Source organism: Cyanistes caeruleus, chromosome 1 (assembly GCF_971803275.1).
Source record: "Cyanistes caeruleus chromosome 1, bCyaCae1.hap1.1, whole genome shotgun sequence".
NCBI lineage: Eukaryota > Metazoa > Chordata > Aves > Passeriformes > Paridae > Cyanistes > Cyanistes caeruleus.
In genome coordinates, this window is record NC_141701.1 from 95,088,113 (window position 1) to 95,109,261 (window position 21,149).

General features: G+C 41.8%; 1 long non-coding RNA gene across 1 annotated transcript in view; it reads right to left on the bottom strand.

The window, feature by feature from the left end:
- Positions 1-2,779: 2,779 nt before the first annotated feature.
- Positions 2,780-21,149, bottom strand: part of LOC147655750 (uncharacterized) — a 33,758-nt gene continuing 15,388 nt past the window's right edge. Inside the window, exons 2-3 of the long non-coding RNA XR_015274204.1 lie at positions 18,390-18,459; positions 2,780-2,850 (exon numbers count right to left, since the gene is read on the bottom strand). This is a non-coding gene — a long non-coding RNA (uncharacterized LOC147655750). The remainder of the gene's footprint in view (positions 2,851-18,389; positions 18,460-21,149) is intronic.

Here is a 21,149-nt window from a genome sequence, read left to right on the forward strand (position 1 = left end):
CCTGTATCAGGAAAAATAGTTCTTCAAACTAGACAAAAATATTATTTTTCCTAGTAAAATAAATAAATAAATAAAATACACCAAAATGTGTCTGTTTGGGTTTGCTTGGTCTTGGTGCTGATTTCTGCTGTTCTCTATCTAATAATTGTTCATCTGGCATTCTCATTATATGAAGGAACCATCCTACAGTGGTAGTTGTCTCCTCTGCAGCTGGAAATCAAAATTATTTTAGGATGCAACAAGAAGATGTGATAAATAAGTAGAGGGAATGTAAGAGAAATTATAAGGCTACCAGTGACAGGAAACAGAGCAATATAGACTGGGTGTAAAATTTGTAACTTTGCAGTATGTGTTAGGTTTTATTTCTCTAAGATATAAAAAGAGGAAAAAGATTGATGTTGTCAATAGTTCCTGCTGGCCACCTGCCTCCCATTTATGTTGAAAAGATGAAAGTGCATTCCTTTCATACATCAAGGTACATTTTATGCTTTCTGTAACAAAGCACACCATGGTATTTTGCCCAATTGCATTTTCTGTTTAGTTATAAGAAAATAAATCAGAGAAAATTGAGAAGATCTTGAGAAGTATGAGCCCACTAATTTTGTAGCTCAAAAAGTCTAGCATGTTGCTTCATCTTTCCCTTATAATTATTTTCCAGAGGAGCGCTAGCTCTTGACTGAATCATCTTGTGACCATTAATAGGCAGCAGAGGAAACAGCAATGAGTGCTGTGCTTGGACGAAAGATTGCCAGAACCAGTAACCAACACCACACAACAGCCCTGCTCAGACTCTAAAACAAACATCAAGCTCAATAACCCATTTCTTATGGGTGGGCTTGTGGTGCAGTTTGACAACTATATGACAGAAAATGACAGACATATACACAAGCACAAATAATTGCATGTGAGGGGGCTGAAACAGAGAGATGAGACTGCCATTTTCTCAGTGAAACCTAACCATAAATCAGAATATAATTTTTCTTACATTTGCCATTTGAAAGTAATACAAGTCTTAAAAAAAATAAATAAATAAATAAAAAGAGTTGGTCCCCTTGTTCTAGGAAGAGCAGGGAGTGGGAAGGAGGGGTGTGGCAGGGGCAGGACCTCCCAGGGAAGGTCAGCATCACTGCACCCCAAGGAGGCAGCTCTTTGCAGTCAGCAGCTAAAATGAGCTCACAGGGACTGCCAGCTTTGCCAATGAGGGGGACTCCCCCATGTCTGTGTAGGCTGAAGAGCACAAGTCTTTGTTCCACCATGGGAGAGTGCCCCTGAAGCAAAGGACCACAGCACACACTCATCATTTTCATTCAAGCCCAAAGGAGGAACCATAACACAACCTGAACAGAAAAATGGCCTTGGGGAATTGCTACGAGAAAAGCTGAAAGGAATGATTTCTAATGTGAGAAATCTGATCCAGTCTTACCCTGGTCTGGGCTAAGGTGGTAAGGTTTGCTTTAGACACTTCTAAATTCGCATTGACATAGGATTAGGGTTAGGGCATTTAGAGTTATGGCTTGCTGTTAGGGTTATTAGGGTCATTACAGTTAAGGCTGTGTTGGTTAGAGTAAGGCTTTGGGTTATAGTTTTTAGCTTAGGATTAAGTTTATGGTTAATGTTAAAGTTACAGTTTTTTCATTCTTATTAAGGTGAGAGTTAGTTATAGAAACTTCTATATTTGCTTTCACTTTGGGCTGCTAATTTCTGACTACTCTTCACCATATTATATATTTTGCACTACAGGAATTCATTAAATGCTTATCTGTTCTTCTAGACCTCTGCGACCCTCTTGCCATGCCCATTATTGTCCCCTCTGTTTTTAATGTGAACCACACAGCTCAGGCTGTGTGAGCACTGTTTAGTTCTTGTATGTTTATATCCAAAGAAGAGCTTCCTGATCCACATACAAAGCATGGGTTGCCTGATGCTCCCCTTCAGGACATAGTTTTTTCGGGATCTGGGAAATTTTCCAGATTTCAGCTGCTATGGTGGCCTAACCATTTGTTTGAAGAAGAAATTTGTGAAGCTCCAGATGGAAGGAGCAACTATTTATCACCAATGCAGGACCTGGATTCAATGCATTGCTTTTCCTTACGTGCCTCCTGCTTCTCTCCAGTTCATCACAAGATGTTAATTTCTTTTGTACTTGTACAAATTGTCCATACATCACTGAAATATTTTTCTTCACCGTTGTTTTTTTAATATTTCTCAAGAATGAAACCTCTGTGGTAGAAACAAGATATTGTGCATAAGCGAACAGTTCAGAAGATTAAATGTTTACCCCTGCAATCTTCTCCACACACATTGCAGAACACATCCTCCTCAGGAGGGTTTCTCCTGGCACTCCACCTGAAGGGTTTTCCATTTCCTGATCAAACACCACATGGAAAATTAAAGCTCACAGAAAATATATATAAAATCCAACACCTCTCTATAACAAGCTATATGGAGAGGCCAGATACTAAGCTGCTAATTCTTACCACTGTTTAATACAGATAGTGTGTAATTACCACTACATAATACTGCACAGTACATGATACTATTAATGTGCTGATTAAATTGAAATTAATTTCACTTTTTTTTTCTTACTAACTCTTTTCTTCTAACAATAGCTCTCTTTTCTCTCAGACTTGCTTTCAGCTCAGTAACATATGTGTTGTGCCACCCTGTCCCTGAGGTGTGTGCAAGACCCCCTTAAGCTCACCAGAACATGTACCTGGGACAGCTTAACTCAGAAACATCAATATTTTCAGTCTCAGACCACTGCCCACGGCAGCCTTCCTACCTTCAGCCTAAGCACAGCCCCAAATCTTGCTCTGTGTGAAGAGACAAATGGGCAATGTAGAACAAAATCTGAAAAAAATAAAAGGTTCTGCTTCAGATTATTTTTGTTGTCAATATCTACTCACCTTTACAAGCTTGTGCATCACCACATCTGGGGTCCTCAGAACATGGATGATGTGGACCTCTTAGAGCAGCTCCAGAGTAGGAACACAGAGACTGATCAGAGGGAAGGAGCACCTCTCCTATGAGGACAAGCTGAGAGATTTGAGGTCATTCAGCCTAGAAAAGAGAAGGTTCTGGGGAGACCATATAGCACCTTTCAGTACCTAATGGGGGCCTCCAAAAAGGAGGGGGAAAATAATTTTTACAAGGGCAAATGTTGACAAAACAAGGGGGGAATGGTTTTAACTAAAAAATGAGAGATGTAGATGAAATCTTTGGAAGAAATTATTTTCTCACAGGGTGGTGAGGCACTGGAACATGTTGCCCAGGATGGTGTCTCATCCCTGGAAATGTTCAAGGCAGGTTGGACAGGGCTCTGAGAATGTCTAGTGGAATGTGTCCTTGCCCATGGCAGAGGGGCTGGAACAAGATGGTCTTTAAGGTCCCTTCCAACCCAAGACTTTCTGTGGTTCTATGATCTGTATGCGTACACATGCACGTGTGCACACGTGTGTGCACACATACATATAGAGAGGGAGCTGCTTACATCTCTATCACAGAAACTCCTACTGAATCCCAGAGTATTCTGAGTTACACCAACATACCACACAGCTTTTTAAGGGCTACTGAGTACTGAGTCAATGCCCCCGCCTCTTTCCTTGTTTTTATTGCCATTTTTTGGATTCTTTTGGAACCTGACCATGCTGATACATGATGCGTCACTGAAGGGCACGTTGTTTATTTTCTGAAGTGATGGGAAGATGGAGGCCTTTTTGTGTAGGGCTACTTCTGGTAAACAAAGGAAAACAAAAGGGCTTGTTCAAGGAGGAGAAAATGGGAAGCTGGAGCAGAAGGACCTCCATGACATGCTGGTGCTGCTGGCTCCAGGCATCAGCACCTGGGGTTCTGGGGAAAGGGGTGTAGCTAGCCCCAGGCCTCCAGAAGAAGTCAGCTGCTGCAGGGTCTGGTGCTGCTGTCTTTCATTCTGCTCTCGCCCGAGACTCTCTCCAGCCTCCCTGTTTTACAATTTTATGTAAACTCTGGGGTCCTGCGGGATGAAAGTGCTCTCTGTTTCGCAGCGGAGCTGTGGCTTTTGGATTTTACAGCCCCAAAATTACTTCACGATGATCCAGAGCACACATCATAGCCCAGAAACCACACGGGAGCCGTGCTGGTAAAGGAAGCCGAGAATTGCTGAAGTAGCCAGACTGAAATTTATAACCGTGACCTGGGCCTTGTCAGGCCTTTACGACACCATGTAAAGGGAATTGCTGCTTAGTCACCAATTTGCTTGGCAAGATTGGCTGGATTAGGAAATACATAAAAGGTCAGACAGTAGGAGTTTGTCTAGACATCCTATTTTGGATTATATGCTCTACAAGTTTCTGTGGCAACCCCTGCAAAACATTCATATTTTAGCAATATTTTTGAAGGCTCCATTTCTGTAATGAGCCACCGAAGCTTTTGTGAGCAAAATTAACTTGTTTCCCTGCCACCTGCTACACCCTTTTGGGAAGCGGGGCGAGCCACCTCAGCTGGGAGCTGACGGAGAAGCCGCCTCATCCCCCAAGGCAGAAGCTGTGCCTGTGGGGGCAGCCGGTGACCCAGGGAGGCCTGGGGACCTGCCAGGGTGGAGGAGCTGAGACGGGGACCTCACGCTTCCCTGTGGCTGCCAGACCACACTCTGCTGTCCTTCGCCAGCCCAGGCTCCGTGTGGAGCTTTCCAGTGGCAGAGGGATGGAGGGGAGGAGGCAGAAGGAACAGGTGCTGCCCCAGGTTCCCTGCTTGTGGGCGGCACACCCAGGTCTGTGGGTAAAAGCTGCAGCACCATGGCTTGCCACGTGTATCTGAGTCCACTGGGGTTTGAGATGGGCTGCTCAGGAGTTTTAACAGAAATAAATGCAGTATTGTAGCGAGAGGAGAAAACCAACCAGCCAGCCAGCCAGAAATGGGCTACACAGGCAGGGGTGTTCTCACTTCTCATAGAATCATAGACTGATTTGAATTTGAAGGGACCTTAAAGTCCATCTAGCTCCAGCCCCTCTGCCGTGGGTAAGGACATCTTCTGCTAGAACAGATTGCTCAAAGCCCCGTACACCCTCGTCTTGTACTTGTGACAAAATCATTATTATTATTATTATTATTATTATTATTATTATTATTATTATTATTTACTCCCTTTCATCTCATCCCTTGTGCAGGTGAGAAATGGGAACGGTTTCAAATTTTGGCTTCTGGAACCCTTTTTCTGGGTTGTTAAAGTGAGGGTAAAAAAGAGAAAAAATGAACTCCGTGAGTTTCAACGACACTAATTGGATTTGGCTGGGCTTTCCATGTTGAATCAAATAGATGCCAACTTAAACTAAATAAAATGTAGTAAGAAAGATTTTATGAAAACCAAAGGTAGATTTACTTTGTCTACTCAAGTAAAAATGAAAGAATAAATAAACATTCCAGACAGCACTTTTGACCAGGTTCATTAAAGTAAGTGCATGCTTAACTTTATGATTCCTATCATCTGATACATAGAAAGCTAGCTTTCAAATTCATTCCTGAAAGGGCTGGTATTTATTAGGACTGGTCAGCTTTCTTTCCTTTTCCTCATAATTATCTTCTGGATAAATATTACTATGAAAGGGGTTTTGCAATGCTGGCTGCTGACACAGCCAGCACCTGGAGCCACGGTGGTGCCAACCCAGCAGTGCTGTAAATGTTCCTCTGATAGTACCACACACTTTTCTTGGGCAGTGCTCTTCTCCATCTACCTCCAAGCCCTTTCAGAAACTGGGTATCATTATCCACACTCTGCAGCTGAGGAACAGCTGGAGGAAAGCTGGGCTTAGAGAATCAGCCAATGGTTTTGAGAAGGTGTGGACTTCTTGCACCTTCCCTGAAACTACTGGGGTGAGAGTGATGCTTCTGTCACTGCTGGCTTTTCATACATCTATTGAGAAGGTGTGTAATTAATTTACTTTGTAAATTAAACTGCAAAATACTGTACTGAGTTACAGCTGGGTTAGGCTTAGTTACTGAAACAAGCAAGATTTCTGAAAAGCAGAGAATAATAGCTGTTCTGCTGATATCCTTTGAATTTGAAACCTAATGCTCTGGCACTTCCCAGGCGTAGCAAATCAACCCTCATTCATAGCTGTCTCTGTCACAGGCAGGGATTGCACATGAATTTGAGGAGTGTAGCAACACCCTCAGGGCTGAGGGTGTGCACTGATGTATGTACTTACATGAATCTATTCTAAACCAACCACAGGCAGATGCATATTTCATGACCTACCTGTTGAATAGGACTCCCAAATGACAGCCTATGAGTCCAATAATGTGAAACTCAAATGTGTGGTGGAAGGGAAATTCCATGTTTGACCAAGCAAACACCTCTCTGATTCTAAATTGTTCTCAGCCAGCTTCCTTTGGTCCTACTTCCTTGGTGATTTGCCTATAAAATGAGCTTTTATTTAATGCTTTGAAATACTGTGTTAATAAGAAGGCTATAGAACCACATCAGATATTTCTGAATTCCAACACAAATCTGCTATCTATTATTATTATTATTATTATTACACAAGCAGCCTGTTTGGGCAAAGGAGCTTTGCAACACAATTTGCCAAATGAGTAACAGGTCTCTGCCCTGAGGAGCTTACAGTCTAAAGGCAATTTTGGCAAGGTTTTCAAAGGTGCTGTGTACCCACAGTTTACACTGACTTCAATGAGAACCTGTGAGTCCAATGACAACTTTGAAAATCATGCCAAATATAAATAATTGGTTTTTTTACCTTCTTTGATATCTGAAAGTCACTCAACATTTTAATTACAAACATATTATCAAATTTTATTCTTTGACTTGTTTAGTTCCATCTCCCCCTTTCAGGACTGATCTTCATTTGGTTGATAGACATCTGTCATTTCCTCCTTTACAGTGTAAGAGGAGCCTAATAGGCTCCTAGGAATGGCTAGCCAGGGAAAATCCTACTGAATGTAGCAGCTATTGGGCTGAGCTACACTCCTATTTTTATAAGTGAATATAACTGGAAAGCTGTCATTGCTTGTACTAGGTAAATTCAGGTAAATAATTTCACGAATGCTTACAAATACAAGGGGAAAGCAGGTGGGATATTTTAGATATCTGATAGTGTCTAGAAGCCTGAAGGAAATGATGTTTTCATAGGTGCTTGTGCATAGTGGAGAGGATATTTTAAGATAGGTTTTAAAAAAAGGCTTCCTGGCAAAGCTAATACCTTCAAAATTCTAGGGCAATATAATCTGTAGGAAAATATACACTCAAATTTGAGAATTAAACAAGTTATGCCCAGGTCATGATGTTTTCCACTATTCATACAGATAACTGGATGTGGGATATAGAATGTGTATTGTGGAGGGCCTCTGACTTCACTATACTCCCTAATGAACAATGAAACTCTATACCTATTTCCAAAGCTGGGTGAAGGGATTTAGCATATTATATCTGGATTGGGAGGAAAAGGTTTTTATTTTTCTGGGGTCTTTCATGACATTACTCTTCTACTTCATACTCTTCACTCTTTTACTTTAGAACTAAACTATGAAACAGCTAAAATTTTATGAAGTAGTAAATCAGGAGTGAAGATAAATTTATTTATGTGATCAAGGTACTAAGCAGAACAGAAAGCACTGTGGAACACATGAAAGGCTTGAAAATGAAGAAGAAAATTAATTCTCTGTACATGGTGGGGAAGGGTAATTTAAGTCACATCCAGCTTTTATTTGGTGCTTTTCTCTTGCAAATCCCAAAACGCATTAGTGAATCAGTGTGTACCACTACCTGATTTATGGATGGGGAAACTGAGGAACAGACAGGGAAACTCACATGCTTAAGGCTGCCCAGGATACCAGGTAGGAATAGCAACAATATCCTGCTGCTGCAAAGCTGAACCCATTGGAACTGCAAATGATGATTCAGCTGCAAAAGCACTGGTGAATTGCCACCGATATTGCAATGCAGCCTACAAAAGAAACTGAGTTTCTCTGACCCAAAATATGTTGTGAAAAGAGTCTGTGGCATCCTCAACCCAACCTGGCATGAGACTGGAAAAGGCAGAAGGCTGTTCTGATGACCTGCTCAGCCTTTTCTCTTCCACAGGTGAGCAGAAGCAACAGGACTTTGTTCCAGACTTTCTACCCAGGTTATCCCAGACAGTTTCAATTCCCTTCAGGAAAACTGCTGCATCATCCTCCTGTGAGTTTCCCTGGTGCCTGGCATCCTGCCAGAGCTAAGTTGTTTGATAACCTCCTCTTCACCTTCACATTGTCCACATACATGTATTAATAATGGTGATTATAGTTGAGTATTATCTTATTTTGGCAGCAGTTTTTTGGAAGATAAAATAAGAAATCTACTGCTTTTGTTGATGTTGCTTATCTCCCCTGCCAAGTCCTCACCTCCTTCTCCTTTCTTGGGTATTTTCCAATGTCTGTTTTCCCTCCACATAATTTTCCTTCTTGTTGAATATTGTACAATATTAATACTTTTTCTTCCTATTTCCCTCTGACTTTTTCTCCTCTCCCACATTTTGATTCTGTTCATGACCTCCATCCTTCTTCTTCTATGGCTTTTCCCCACATTCCTCCTTTTCTATCTGTTTTTTCCCAGTCTGCTCAGCCAGAAACAGATCGATCATGTCAGGTGGTTTGGGGAGTTTCAGAGCAAGGTCACGAACAGGGGATGGTCAGGCCAAGCAAAGCATCTGGATTCAGCAATTTCTCAGCTGTTTTGGATCTACCTTCCGCCTAGTCTGAGCACATGGAAGAAGGCAAGCTGCCACATCTGCTGGAGAGGCGCTCTGTAGTCTTCAAGGATGACAAGGTGATACAGCTATGCAGAAAACTAGAGTATCCATGCCTTTTCACACTCTTTGGACAGCGGGAGCTCACCCTTACGTGCTTTAGAGATTAAGGAAAAGGTTTGGGCATAAGCTAAGGTGGGGGTAACCCATTAAATATTTGCAGAAATCTTCAAATCAGTTTACTTCTGTGTCCAAACTAAACCAGCAAGGTCAACAACATTATTTAATATAGTAAAGCAGACAAACTGATTGAAAATTGTCTGTGTTAAAAGCCAGCTTTGGTCTTCTGTGTACTTAGATAGTGCCCAGTCAGTATCACAAAAAATATTACATAATTAAGAGTGTTAGTCACAGAGTACAGTTGTGTTTGCAATTGTTCAGTCTGATTCAAAGATATTGAGAAGAACATGTGGACCATTGCCTGCCTTCACACCTAGTTGTCAGCCCGTGCAGAAGGGTGCATATGGCATAGTCTCTCATGTTGTACAAGAGAATGACTACACCAGCCCTGGAAAAAACATTCAAAGAACAGAAACCCTACAAAGTGTGCTAGTTTTGCAGGCAGAGCAAATATATCCAGAGGATTCACCTGTTCCACAGGACTGATGCCTCAAGTCCTGAGGCCCATTTCCCCCCAGGGCTGGCCCTCTGCCTGCAGAGACAGCAGCCATGAGAAGAGAAGGGGAGGCAGATGGTGCTTTGTGAGCCACTGGTCTTTCCAGCATTGTCCTGGGCAGATGTGCTCTCAGCAGAGACAGATGCTTAAATTGCCTGGGGCCCTGCCTACTCTGACTCCCATCATTGCTACTGCCAGTGGAAAATTGCAGACCAAAAAAAGATTCACATAAATAGAAAATTGTTTAAAAGCTTAATGCCTTCAGCTGTTTCTAACTGAAGCATGTCAAGGTGTAGGAGGGAAGCCCTAGAGGCTTACGGGGAGCTGGGAAACACCGACTTCCGTGAAATGCCTGTGGCCAGCATTAAATGTTCTTAGAGGTTTTATTTTTAACTATTTCAGTAAGTAAGAGATCTCTAGTGGTTGTTTTGAGGATGAGTAAATGAAGTGTTGGTAATTTAATATCAACTATGTGCTTGGCCTCATAATTTTTGTTCTCCCTGACAGTTCTTCATGAAGCCACAGAAACCAAACTTTAATCGTTGTCTCTTCCTCAAAACAACACGATTGCTTTTGCAGCTCTGTCTTTGACAAGCTGCCAGCAGTGCATTATCATATATGCAGGATCTCACAAGACACTTAAAAGCTGCATTTCATCACAAGCTGTCTTCTTGGTAAGAAATAGTAGTGTTTGCTCCACTGAAACAGTAGTTAGCTGTGATGTATAAATTTCTAGATGATGACTGCAGAGCTTGGATGGTGATGTAAGGGCTGCAGAGAAGGCAGTAACTCTCTGAGAATGCCTGCCCAAGACTCCTCATCACTGTGGAGTGCCTAAATATACCATAAATTGCAGGCTGATTGGCTGGGGGAGACTTCAGCTCCTAAATATCTTCTGCTAACACGCACACTGGAATGAGACATCTGAGTTACTGTGATTCCCGGGCTATCCTCCAACCCACTCACTTCTCAACATTTTTACATTCTGTTCTTTAATAAAAATGCTTACTGTTTTTCTCCCTCTTTAAAATTTGCCTTTTTCCATTATCCTCTCTAACACTCTTTGGAATGGGTCTGCCTGCTGTCTACACCAAGTCACTAAACAGATCACTTCAGACAAGGTCTCCAAAGAGAAATTGCTCCTTCCCTTCATCTGACTGGTGAGGTAAATATTTGGTCTTTGACACTTTGTTCAAGCCAATGATATATCCATCCCCCAACACATGTACAGATTCATTTTCTGCTTCTTGTCTTGCTAAGATGTGGGTCATCTGGGCTGCTGCCTCTGCCAATACACTTCTGTAGGGTTGAGGTATCTGTAGCGTGCTCAAGGGTGGCTTCTTCAGATCTCAGTGCAGCAGAACCGTAATTTTATACAAGGTTTTTCTTATTAAAGTCATTCCATCAGTGGAATTACAGATAACTCCTCAGGTTTGCTGGATTTAGCAGTTACAAATCAAGGTAATTTGTCTCTTAGAATCTGGCTGGATAACCCCTTTGTGGTTATATTGATTTTGGTAGTTAAAAAAACTCTTGAGTAGTTAACTATTACTTTCAATAGAACAGAATTTGCTTGCTTTTATATCTGAAAGCTTAAAAACAATTAATAAAGTCCGGTGCCTAATACTTAGTCAGTTAAAATTAATTTTCTAAATTCTGCACCAGTTTCAACTATTCGTTGTTTAACAGGCTTTTGAGACTAAACCATGTTGTACTATCTGGAAATGTTACATCCAGCCGTATTAATTACCAAGCCAAGAGCTAAGAGGATAGTGCTGCTGTCTCTTCATTTTCTGAAATCTTTCTATGTGTACATTTATGCTGTCACTGTTGGAATATGTCAACATACGTTAACTAGTGAACCTGAGAAAGAATCAATTATATCAATAATTTCATGCATAGATAATTTTGCATCAAAATCAAGTTAAAAGGTAATGAAATGTTGCCTCAATCATGACCACTCAGGCCTTAAGTCTTGTGCTGGATCATGTACCTCACCCACATTTGGAATTGGCATAAATTATATAAACTGATTAAGAAGCAGCATAAGATGACTCTGGTGTCTTCAAGAGCCAGTTTAGTACCTGTTTCCAGTAATGGAAACAGATGCTCAGCTGGGAATGAGCTAGCCTTACAGTTAGAGCACAGTCTCCAGGAGAGTTTTTGTCTTTTCTGCCTTCAAGCCATTCCCATAACCCTGTGGGTTTGCCTCAAAAGTAATGCCACAAAAGTCCTCAAGACATAAGGCAACAAAAGTATTCCTGAGATGAAAAATGCCGTCTGAGAATAGCCTCTATTTTCTTTCAGTGTCAGCTGATTGGCTCCCTTAGCTCTTAAAACAGAATTGCAGAATGCTTTGGATTGGAAGGTACCTTAAACACCATCTAGTTCCAACTCCCCTGCCAATGTCAAGGACATCTTTCACTAGACCAGGTTGCTCAGAGCCTCATCCAACGTGGCCTCGAACACTGCCAGGGTTGCAAACAACTTCACTAGACAACCTGTTCCAGTGCCCCACCACCCTTGTTGGCAATTCTTGGCAAGAATTTCTTCCTAATGTCTAATCTCAGCCTATTTTCTTTGAGTTTGAAGCCATTCCCCCTTGTCACTTCATACCCTTGTAAAAACCTCTCTCCACCTTTCTTGTGGGTTTGCTTCAGTCACCTCAAAGACCTCTCTTCTCTGAGCTAAACAATCCCAATTCTCTCAGCTTTTCCTCCTAAGAAAGGTGTTCCATCCCTAAATCATCTTGATGTCCTCCTTCAGACTTGCTCCAACAGGTCTTTCCTGTCCTGTGGACCCCAGAGCTGGACGCAGTACTACAGGCAGGGTCTCACCAGTGCAGAGCAGAGGGGCAGAGTCCCCTCCCTCGCCCTTCTGACTATGTTGCTTTTGGTGCACCCCGGGATATGACTGGCTTTCTGCTTTGACGTTTTTTGGTTTGTTTAAAAGGAATATATAAGCCAAGAATCAATTTAGCATGCAGCTGGAGCTATGACCTCCAGGTGTAAGGTGCAGTCATGGCTGTCATAGCTCTAAAGTACTTCACTCATGTGAGCTGCTCCTCTCAATGGGCATTTGCAGAATAAAGGTCTTCATAAGTCCCCCAGTTGTTTGTCCCAAGTTTCATGAGTGAGCAGGGCATTTTCTTTTAGCAGAAGAAAACACTGGTAATGGAAAGTGCAAAAAACTACTTGGAGGGCAGGGCAGACGAAATGGCCTAGCTATTTCTTCTTTTTTTTAACATACTTCGTTTTTATGGTTGGCTTTCCACAGAAATTCTCTGCCTTGCTTCATGTTTCATGTTTTTATCTGTGATTTTGAATGAGTGAAAGATCAGGGGCTAAAAAATATGCTTTGGGTTTGAGGAGGATATAAGGCTAAATGTTGTTAGAAAGTTTTTGCCAGATGTCGGTATTCAGTGATTTTTTTTTTAACAAAGTAGGTACATTTTCTTAAAAACTATGATGTAGTTCTACTGAACTCTTTACACTAAAATATTTCAAATTCATGTCACCTAAGAATTCACTGGCTGGGACAAAAGGAACGGCCTCTGACTTACAGTAGATTGGATTTAAGTCCTAGCTGTGACATGGGTAATGCTTTGGGAAGGACTGAGTTTGTTTTCCAAGACAACATGACACAACAACTTTTGGCCTTGCTGCCTCCCAGTTATTCACCTATGACCTGGTGAGCATGGCTAAGATGGCACACATAGTGGGAGGAGAGGAGACATTCTTGCCTCATTCCTCTTAAATCAAGAAGTATGTTGGGAGAGATTTCAAGTTGTTATCACCAAGGCATGGTTTTCAGAAAAAACATTTTTATCCATGATATAAACTCCAAGCCAAAACTAAAAAACTTCTAAAGTAAGGAACAAAACAATCCCTTGGGATCCTATCAAATGTTTTCTTGGAACCAAGACTGTGAATTAGGCTTCTATTTTGTTCCACTGAAGGTAATGAATAATATTTAATAACCTCCTTATGTTATTCTTGGCCTGCCTCTGGAGGGGTTACCCTGCCTGGTCAGTGTGGATAATGGATGTCAGAAAAGGTGCTAGGCTATTTGTATGTACCTTGGCGAAGATTTTACCATCCCCATTCAAGAGTGATATAGGTCTTTATGAAGTGTATGATTTTACAGCTTCTTTGGAAAAAATAGTCATTGCTGCACTTAGGACAGATAGAAGAAATAATTTAGAAGGCAATCTATGAGGTGCATAAAGGGGATAAACCATTTCTTTAACTTCCAGTGTACTCTAATCTGGATAGATTTCCTTTATTAAGATGGCCTCCCATGTCAGAGGGCCACTGCCCCACTAAAAGGTCTGTAAAGCCTGCTCTTCAGCACTTCTCCTGGGTTCCCTGCACAGCATCCACTGACCATCGGTCCTCCAGGAGCTGGTGGGGAGAGTTGTGGTTTGTATAGCAGAGCATTTGCTGAGTACTCAGTCCCAGACAGTGGGAAATCACTCACTCCACAGCTGAGAAACCAAAACTCTTGAAAGTCCCTCTGACTGAAAAAATAAATATAACCACTTTCAAGTACCCCACCGCTGCTGTTGAAATGGTTGCCTGCAACATCACCAAATGGCAACGTAAACCTCTAAGCAGATTTCAACCTCAGTTTCCCCCCTTCTGAAATTTTAATTACAGAGAATTGAATTAAAGCTGCTGGAGTTGAAAAAAAAAGTCATGATGATTAGCTGGCATCTTTTTCTTTTTTTCTTCTGTTTTCTGCAAGTAAGCAAATGCATAGGTTATTTGGATTGCCTAAATGGTGTTTCTTGTCTCCCTCTGGAAATTTTGGGCAGCCCATGTAAGGATATAGACCGCTCCTTTTCCTTTGAACAGCTTTATCCTTTGATTTGGGGTTCATTCTGATTTTTCTTGTATCAATAGTTGGTGGAAAATGATAGCTACCTGTAATGGTTTTACCCTTGTTTAGAAGGAACTTCTTTCTGCTGCACTGAAGCCTGATAATCAGTTGTCATATTCCCACAAGTCTGAAATTTTATTTTTCATCTAAGTCCTCTAGAAGTTTCCCTGCATTTCATCATGTTATGTTTTAGTTACATTGACATTGAAAAAAATCTGCTGTTTCAGCTCCTCAGGTTTGTTGCTGATCCCCTCTTTAGAAAAAGAAGGGAACACTGTTCCAAGCCTTACTTCAGCCAGTGTTTCCATGTATTCCCCTCCAAAAGTCACCCAGCCTTGCAGCTAAACGAGGAATTTGTCTGAGATCACAGTTTTTGTCTTTTTTATCCTAAGTGGAATTTCCACCAAATTTGTCTAGTTTTGCTGTTCAGCAGCTGCAGCTCTTCAGAGCAGTCCTCACCATCCCACTTGCCACTCAGGTGCCAATGGCTCGGAAGCCAAAATGACCAAAGCGTCTTCTTTCTCCAAAACATTAATTTTGATTGGATTGGACAGGCAGTCAGTGAAGAGCTATGTACCTTCCCAGCAAGCACTGAGGGTGCTGCAGTTACTGTGTTTGACATCTGGGAAGTGCAGCTACCCATGTACATCACAAATCACGTGTGCAAGTTTGAGGCTGCTCCAGGTATCACTGATGACATACAGAAGGCATACAGAAAGCTCCAGCTGAGCCCAGAGCTTTACAGCCTGTTTAGTAACTGGTGGTTTTATGCACACCTAGGTAGAAGGGGCAGATAGGAATATAGCACTGTGGGGTTTTAATCTGTTGTAGTCCACAACCTCAGGATCTCATCCAGAGAAGCCGCAGGGTTCTTGGGACCAGCATGGAACACCAACGAGATGGGCTTCCATTCATTAAACCATTTATTCAGCATGGGAACAAACTCAGATCCAGAACAGAGAGCCCCAAACAGAGGCTGAGCAGGGGTTTTTGAGGGACAGAACTCTTGAGGGTGGAGTTCAGGGTCAGGGACCACTACAAACACAGCAAGGGAGAAACCCCACAGGGACTCAAACCCAATCAGAACTCCTGGGCCGCCCTTCACAAGGGGTTTGGGGTGGGACAATGCTTGTCTGAAAAGTAACTCTTTGCCTCCCCAAGGCACGTCATAACATTAATCTGTAAGTAAAAGCCTTTTACTGAGTGCTCACTGGCCATATTACCAAAGCCAACTATGATTGTCTGGATCCCAGGTCTGTTTCACTCCATGTCACCTCCTGCCTCCCTCCATGGCCTTACCACAGCCCTTGCACTGTAGCCAGGAGGAAGCCAACAGGTCTTTCCTGAGCACATGAACCCCTTTTTGATGCTCCCTGTGAGGGGTGACTCCATTGGCCCACTGGCCATGGGGGCTCCTTCCCACTGCTGCCTGCACCTGCCAGCCTCCCCCACCTCCCTTCAGGGAGAAAAGGAAAATAAGAGGGTGTGAATGATTGGAGCGGTAATGACACTAAAAATTCCATTCTGGCAGTGCACTAAATCTTCCTTAAAAGCTTTGAACAGCTTTCTGAAAATATGAGCACTAAACAGTGTGGCAGGCCCAGGCCAGGTCACTGAGCCCACCTCTCTCTCCCATGCTGGGAGCAGCCTGCCTTGACTAAAGACACTCCCCTTCCAACTTGATTTAAGCACTGGCTCCCCCTCTGCTGCCTTTCCTTTTCTGGTCTCTGGAAAACTGTCGTGGCTCAGTCTTAAGTAGCACTGAGTCACCCTTGGCTTCCCAGCTGTACACAGAGACTGTGCAGCGGAGTTTGCTACACAGCTCATGGACTGCACAACCTGGGAGACCTAATTCATAGTGGTTCTCTGGCTACGCCCTTAAGTTCAAAACACACGAATCAGGTCTTGAAAACTCATGGAATTCACTTAATGACCATGAGATTCAATAAAAATAAACACGGGTTTCTTTTTACTTGCTTTTAAAAATTATTACACCTTTATACTTTTAGGTGGCTCTATCAGATCAGTGTTCAAAGCTCTTCTCCATATCCATGAGGTCTGCAAGCAAAAGTAAATCCAGGACTTGGAGTTTTAATTAAGAAATTGAATACTGGGAGATCTGTGGTTAAATCAGGAGCACCGCCAGCCTTGAAATCACAACAATTTACATTGCTTCACACACCCCAGCTTCACAGCATTGCTACCTAATGCCATCTTCAGAGTGAGCAGAGGACCTGGGAAAAGAAAGCTAGACTGGAATTGTGACCTTTCCTGGATGTCCTTGTGGAAGAGGGAAAGTCATATCACACTGCTCCCTGATACCCTTCCTGAATGTGTGAGGCTGGCAAATCTAATTTTCTGGCACAATACTTATTGTCTCTACTATGTGAAGAAACCACCCAGTATCTAAAATGCCATAAACACAGATGTGATTCTAGGAGAGCTTGTTCCAAATAGGCTATGGAACAAGAAAAATCGATTTGCTTCTGTAGCTTTGGGGGCAGAGAAGAGCGAATTTAGTAAAATTAAGAAAAAAATTTTAAAGGAAGATCCCCCTTCTCTTTGGATGGATGTCTCTACCCAGAGAAACCGAGAGCACTGAAGTCTCAGTGATATGGATTTGTTACAGAGTAAGACAGGCTGGCTTGGGAGCCTTACTCCTCAGGTTTTGTGCAAGTGAAAATTCAACCAAGCCTTCAAATATAGCTTAATTGGAAGGTGGAATTTATGTAAAGCATCTGAATATTTGACAAATATCCTGGAAATTAGAAATGAGCTCAAACTGCAAGCCAATTTTTAAATAGTTCAAACTCTAGTCTAGTTGATTATCTTTTCTTCCCTCTTCCTGCCATCCATTAAAGACTTGGCCTCTGCATGTACATTATTAAAGGTAGAAGAAAACTGCAAAATGCATATTTGGAAACTGTTTGGGCTTTTGGAAACCCCCAATGTGCTGAAATACTTAAACTTTCCTTGCTAAGAACTCTTCATGAACTTGAGATTTCTGATTTTGGTTTGAATCCAGACTTTGGTATCACAAAAAAAAAAAAGACCTTCACTTCATTCAGTCTTCGCTGTTAAAGCCTTTTGAACAACGGGCAGACCCTAAACTCATGCCCCTAAAATTGCTTAGTTTGTATATTTTGAAGTTTGTGGAGTAGCACAGAAACTATAGGTGAAATAATAATTTTTAAGTACAGCCCCAATGGGAGTACAAAGACTGTGATTAATTAACATCAGGAAAGCAACAGCATTTGAAGTATGGAGTTTGTTGTTGTTTTTTTCCTGTGGTCATTTCCATAACTGGTTAGAAAATCAGCTCTGATCAAGGAATGTTTTTATTTATTTTAACTATGTCCTACTTAATGGAGATGTAATAATCCAAAACAATTACATTAAAGTAATTATATTTCAATAAACATAAGCTTGGCACTTCAGACTGGAAGTGGAACCTGTGCCCTGAGCCTATTAGAAGCAGTGAAATGAACAGGAGACAGTTCATTGTAGTTTGTGGAGTGCATTTATTAAACCAGTAACAAATAATCTATTAATCTTTCTCTAAACATCAACAACATAAAAGAGTTCCTCACCTCAAAGTCAGTTCCATTAAACAATTTCAGACGAACAAAATGAGACACCAGAATTTTGCATGTCGGGATATGATTTATAGCATGAATTAACTGCTTTTGTGTGATGAAGGGTGTAATTAAACTCCAGTGGCAGCATGTGGCCACAGCAAATGGCTTGGCAGAGAGCAGATCTCTGGAAGCCAGCTCACCAGGAAAAGGGTTTGTGTTGCTGGTGGCACTGGCAGGTCAGCAGGAAAGCCTGGTTCCCTGGACAGGCTCCTTCCCACCTTTGTCATGCACAAAGGAAACTTGTGGGCTTACCAGGAGCAGGCATGCCAGCAGGTACTGCACCAGTGAGCAAAATATAAATGCTTTTGTAAAAACAGGAACATTTCACTAAAGCCTTCTGGCTAATACTAGGAATATCACAGAGGAAAAATGAAAAGGGAAGCAGTCAACTCACAAATGGAATTACTTTCTGAATATGCTTTACCTCTGGTGCTGTTGTTGCCAAACTGAATGATCTAGGGAAAGGCTTGTGTATTTTACCTTGGCTTCCTTTCCTTCTCAACCCTTCTTCTGCAGCCAGGTCACTTGGTTCTCTCTGTTGCTTGGATTTCTGATGCAGGAAAGGAAAGAGAAGCATTTATAAAGCTGTAATATTGTGAAGATTATGCAGAGAAATGGGAAAGGCAGTTGGTATAGATGGAATTTCAGAAAATGTTTCTCATGCTCCCTCTCTGTTAGGCAGAATCTCTAAATAGGCAGGGGTTATGTAATTGGGGCCCCATGCTAAAGTCAGCAGTCTGCCAGAGCAACAATGTGTACAGGTAGCCAGGGCTTCTACATAAAGCTATTAAATGGGCTTATTTGCAATCTGTCTGCTCAAGCAGATGATGTCTTCATTCATTTAACATCATGCAAGGACACACTGCTGCTGTTGCCGCTGGCATTTTCAGGATTTTATATACATTGCTTTTAGTTCATTAAGACAGGTGATCTCTTTCATATGGCAGGTAAAATCAGCTTAAGCGTGTTGGTAGTAAATCATAACCTTATGATTTATTGAGAAAAAAAATGAAGCAATCTAATATTTTATTACTCTGAAGTAGCAATAGACAAATTTCTGTGTCTATATATGCAAGTCAATACAATTTCAGTGCTATTGTAGATGATGGAGTTAAACTTCAAATTCCCTCTGTAAGTAACTCCTACTTACACTGTTTCTTCCTCTTTACTTTTTCTTTCTCTAAATCCACATGCTTTTTCTTGTTTGATATTCTTTTACTCTCTGTGATGACACCTGATCATTAACGTCTTCATTAATCTTAGCAGCTTCTTAGGGTCTCATATATGTATTATCCAAAGGGGTCTTTCAGCTAATGCAAAGCTGATTTGTAATAATCAACATTATGGACCATAATAATTTATGTGATTTATCCATGAACTGCATTTAGTGTATTCTAGAGGCTGTAAGTGAATGAAGTATCTCCAAAGGCACAAACAGTGTGTTAGGCTTGAGAGGATAGCAAGCTAAGCTGGAGATCAAGAGTTTTTGACTCTAGTAAAGAAACATGACATATATTGCTAACCTAGATTTTGGAAGATCACTGGATGCAAAACCTCTTTTATGAGCACAAGGCTGATGAGGAATGGCTGAGGCAGCTGGGGGTATTTAGTCTATAGAAAAAGAGGCTCAGGGGAGGCCGCATCACTCTCTACAACTACATGAAACCAGGCTGTAGCCAGGTAAAGGTTAGTCTCCCGGGTTACAAGTGAGAGAACAAGAAACAGACTCAAGTTGAACCAAGAGAGGTTCATATCAGATCTTTGAAAAAAAAATTTCACTTAAAGTGTGGGCAGACATTAGGAGAGGCTTCCCAGGGAAATGGTGGAATCACCATCCCTGACAGTGTTTGCAGGGCCTGTGGATGTGGCGCTTGGGGACATGGTTTGGTGGTGAACACAGTGGGGCTGGGTTAAGGGTTGGATTCAGTTATTTCAGAGATCTTTTCCAAAATTAATTATTCTATAATTCTCTGAGACATTGGTTGAAACAGCTGCTGAGGAGCTTTGGAGGAACCTCTTGCAGAGAGACTTGTAACAGACTGCTCTTCTGTCTCATGTTTTTGTTTTTTAAAATCTCTGGTTTGGAAAAGTCAGTTTGATTTCCTGACTGCCACTGTCACAACACCTAAACCCACAGATGCTGAAGGCAAGTCAGACTGCTGAGACAGTCACACAAAGTGAGAAAGGGGTACAAGCTGTGCCTGACAGCACCTCAAGGGAGCAGCTGCAGGTTAAGGTCTGAGCAGATGCAGCTGGAAGGCAGGAAGGACAAGAGCTGCAGTTAGCCTAGGAGCTGTGACCAGGGCTTTCTTAATCATAGCCTCAAGTTACCAGCTGAATGGCTCCTGGTATGAGCTGCTGTGCCTTGTCTGAGGAAATGGTTTTGTTAGAAATGGTGGGTTTGAATGGGTAGCCAGAAACTCCATAACACAGTCTCCAAAAGAGCTGATCAGAGAGCAAGAGAGAGAAGGGTTCATTATCAAGATTGTTGTGTGTGGTTTCCATTACTCTCTTTTCAGTATCTGTCATCATTTATTGGTCAAGACTTAATAACTAAAAGAGAGTCTAACTTGGCACTCATTGCCAGAACTCCAAAAGCAAACATTACTGCTGTTTTTTTAACCACAGGCAGCAAATCTTTTGAAACAGCAGCCTGACCCCAGCTCTCCCCAGCATCTCTTCTGCAGTGGGGCAACTGAAGTAGCCCATGATCAGCCCAGCCAGGGGCAACAATGCTTTAGCCCATGAACAGTTAAAAGAGAAGGTATGAGTGATTTTAAAAATATGCTTTTAAAGATTGGGTCCTTTTTTTTTTTCCTTCATAGAGGCTTTAATGTATTTTTATCAGACAGTTACACAGACACTTTAGCTAGCCCAACAAAATTTTGAATGGCAGGGAAAGGCCGTAGGCAAGCAGAACTTTAGGTCTGTGCAAGCACTGGTAAGGAACTTACTGGAGCTTGATTTTAAACCCAGTCCTCTCTGACTGCAAAATGAGCTAAACACAAGTCCACTCATAGTTTCTGCTATCCTGCAAGTTCAAACCATGTGGTCAGGAGCTCTAGAGTCTCATTTGGGTTTTAGTATCTCTTGTGAGTTCCTTCCAGAAACTAATACAGGAATTCTTAGAACCCAAAACTGCTAATATCAAGCCAAAAAAAGTATCAAACCACCCCAGAGACAACCTGAATCAATGTCTGCTTTCCCAAATAAAGCCTTTTTTTTCTCAGCAGCTTAAGT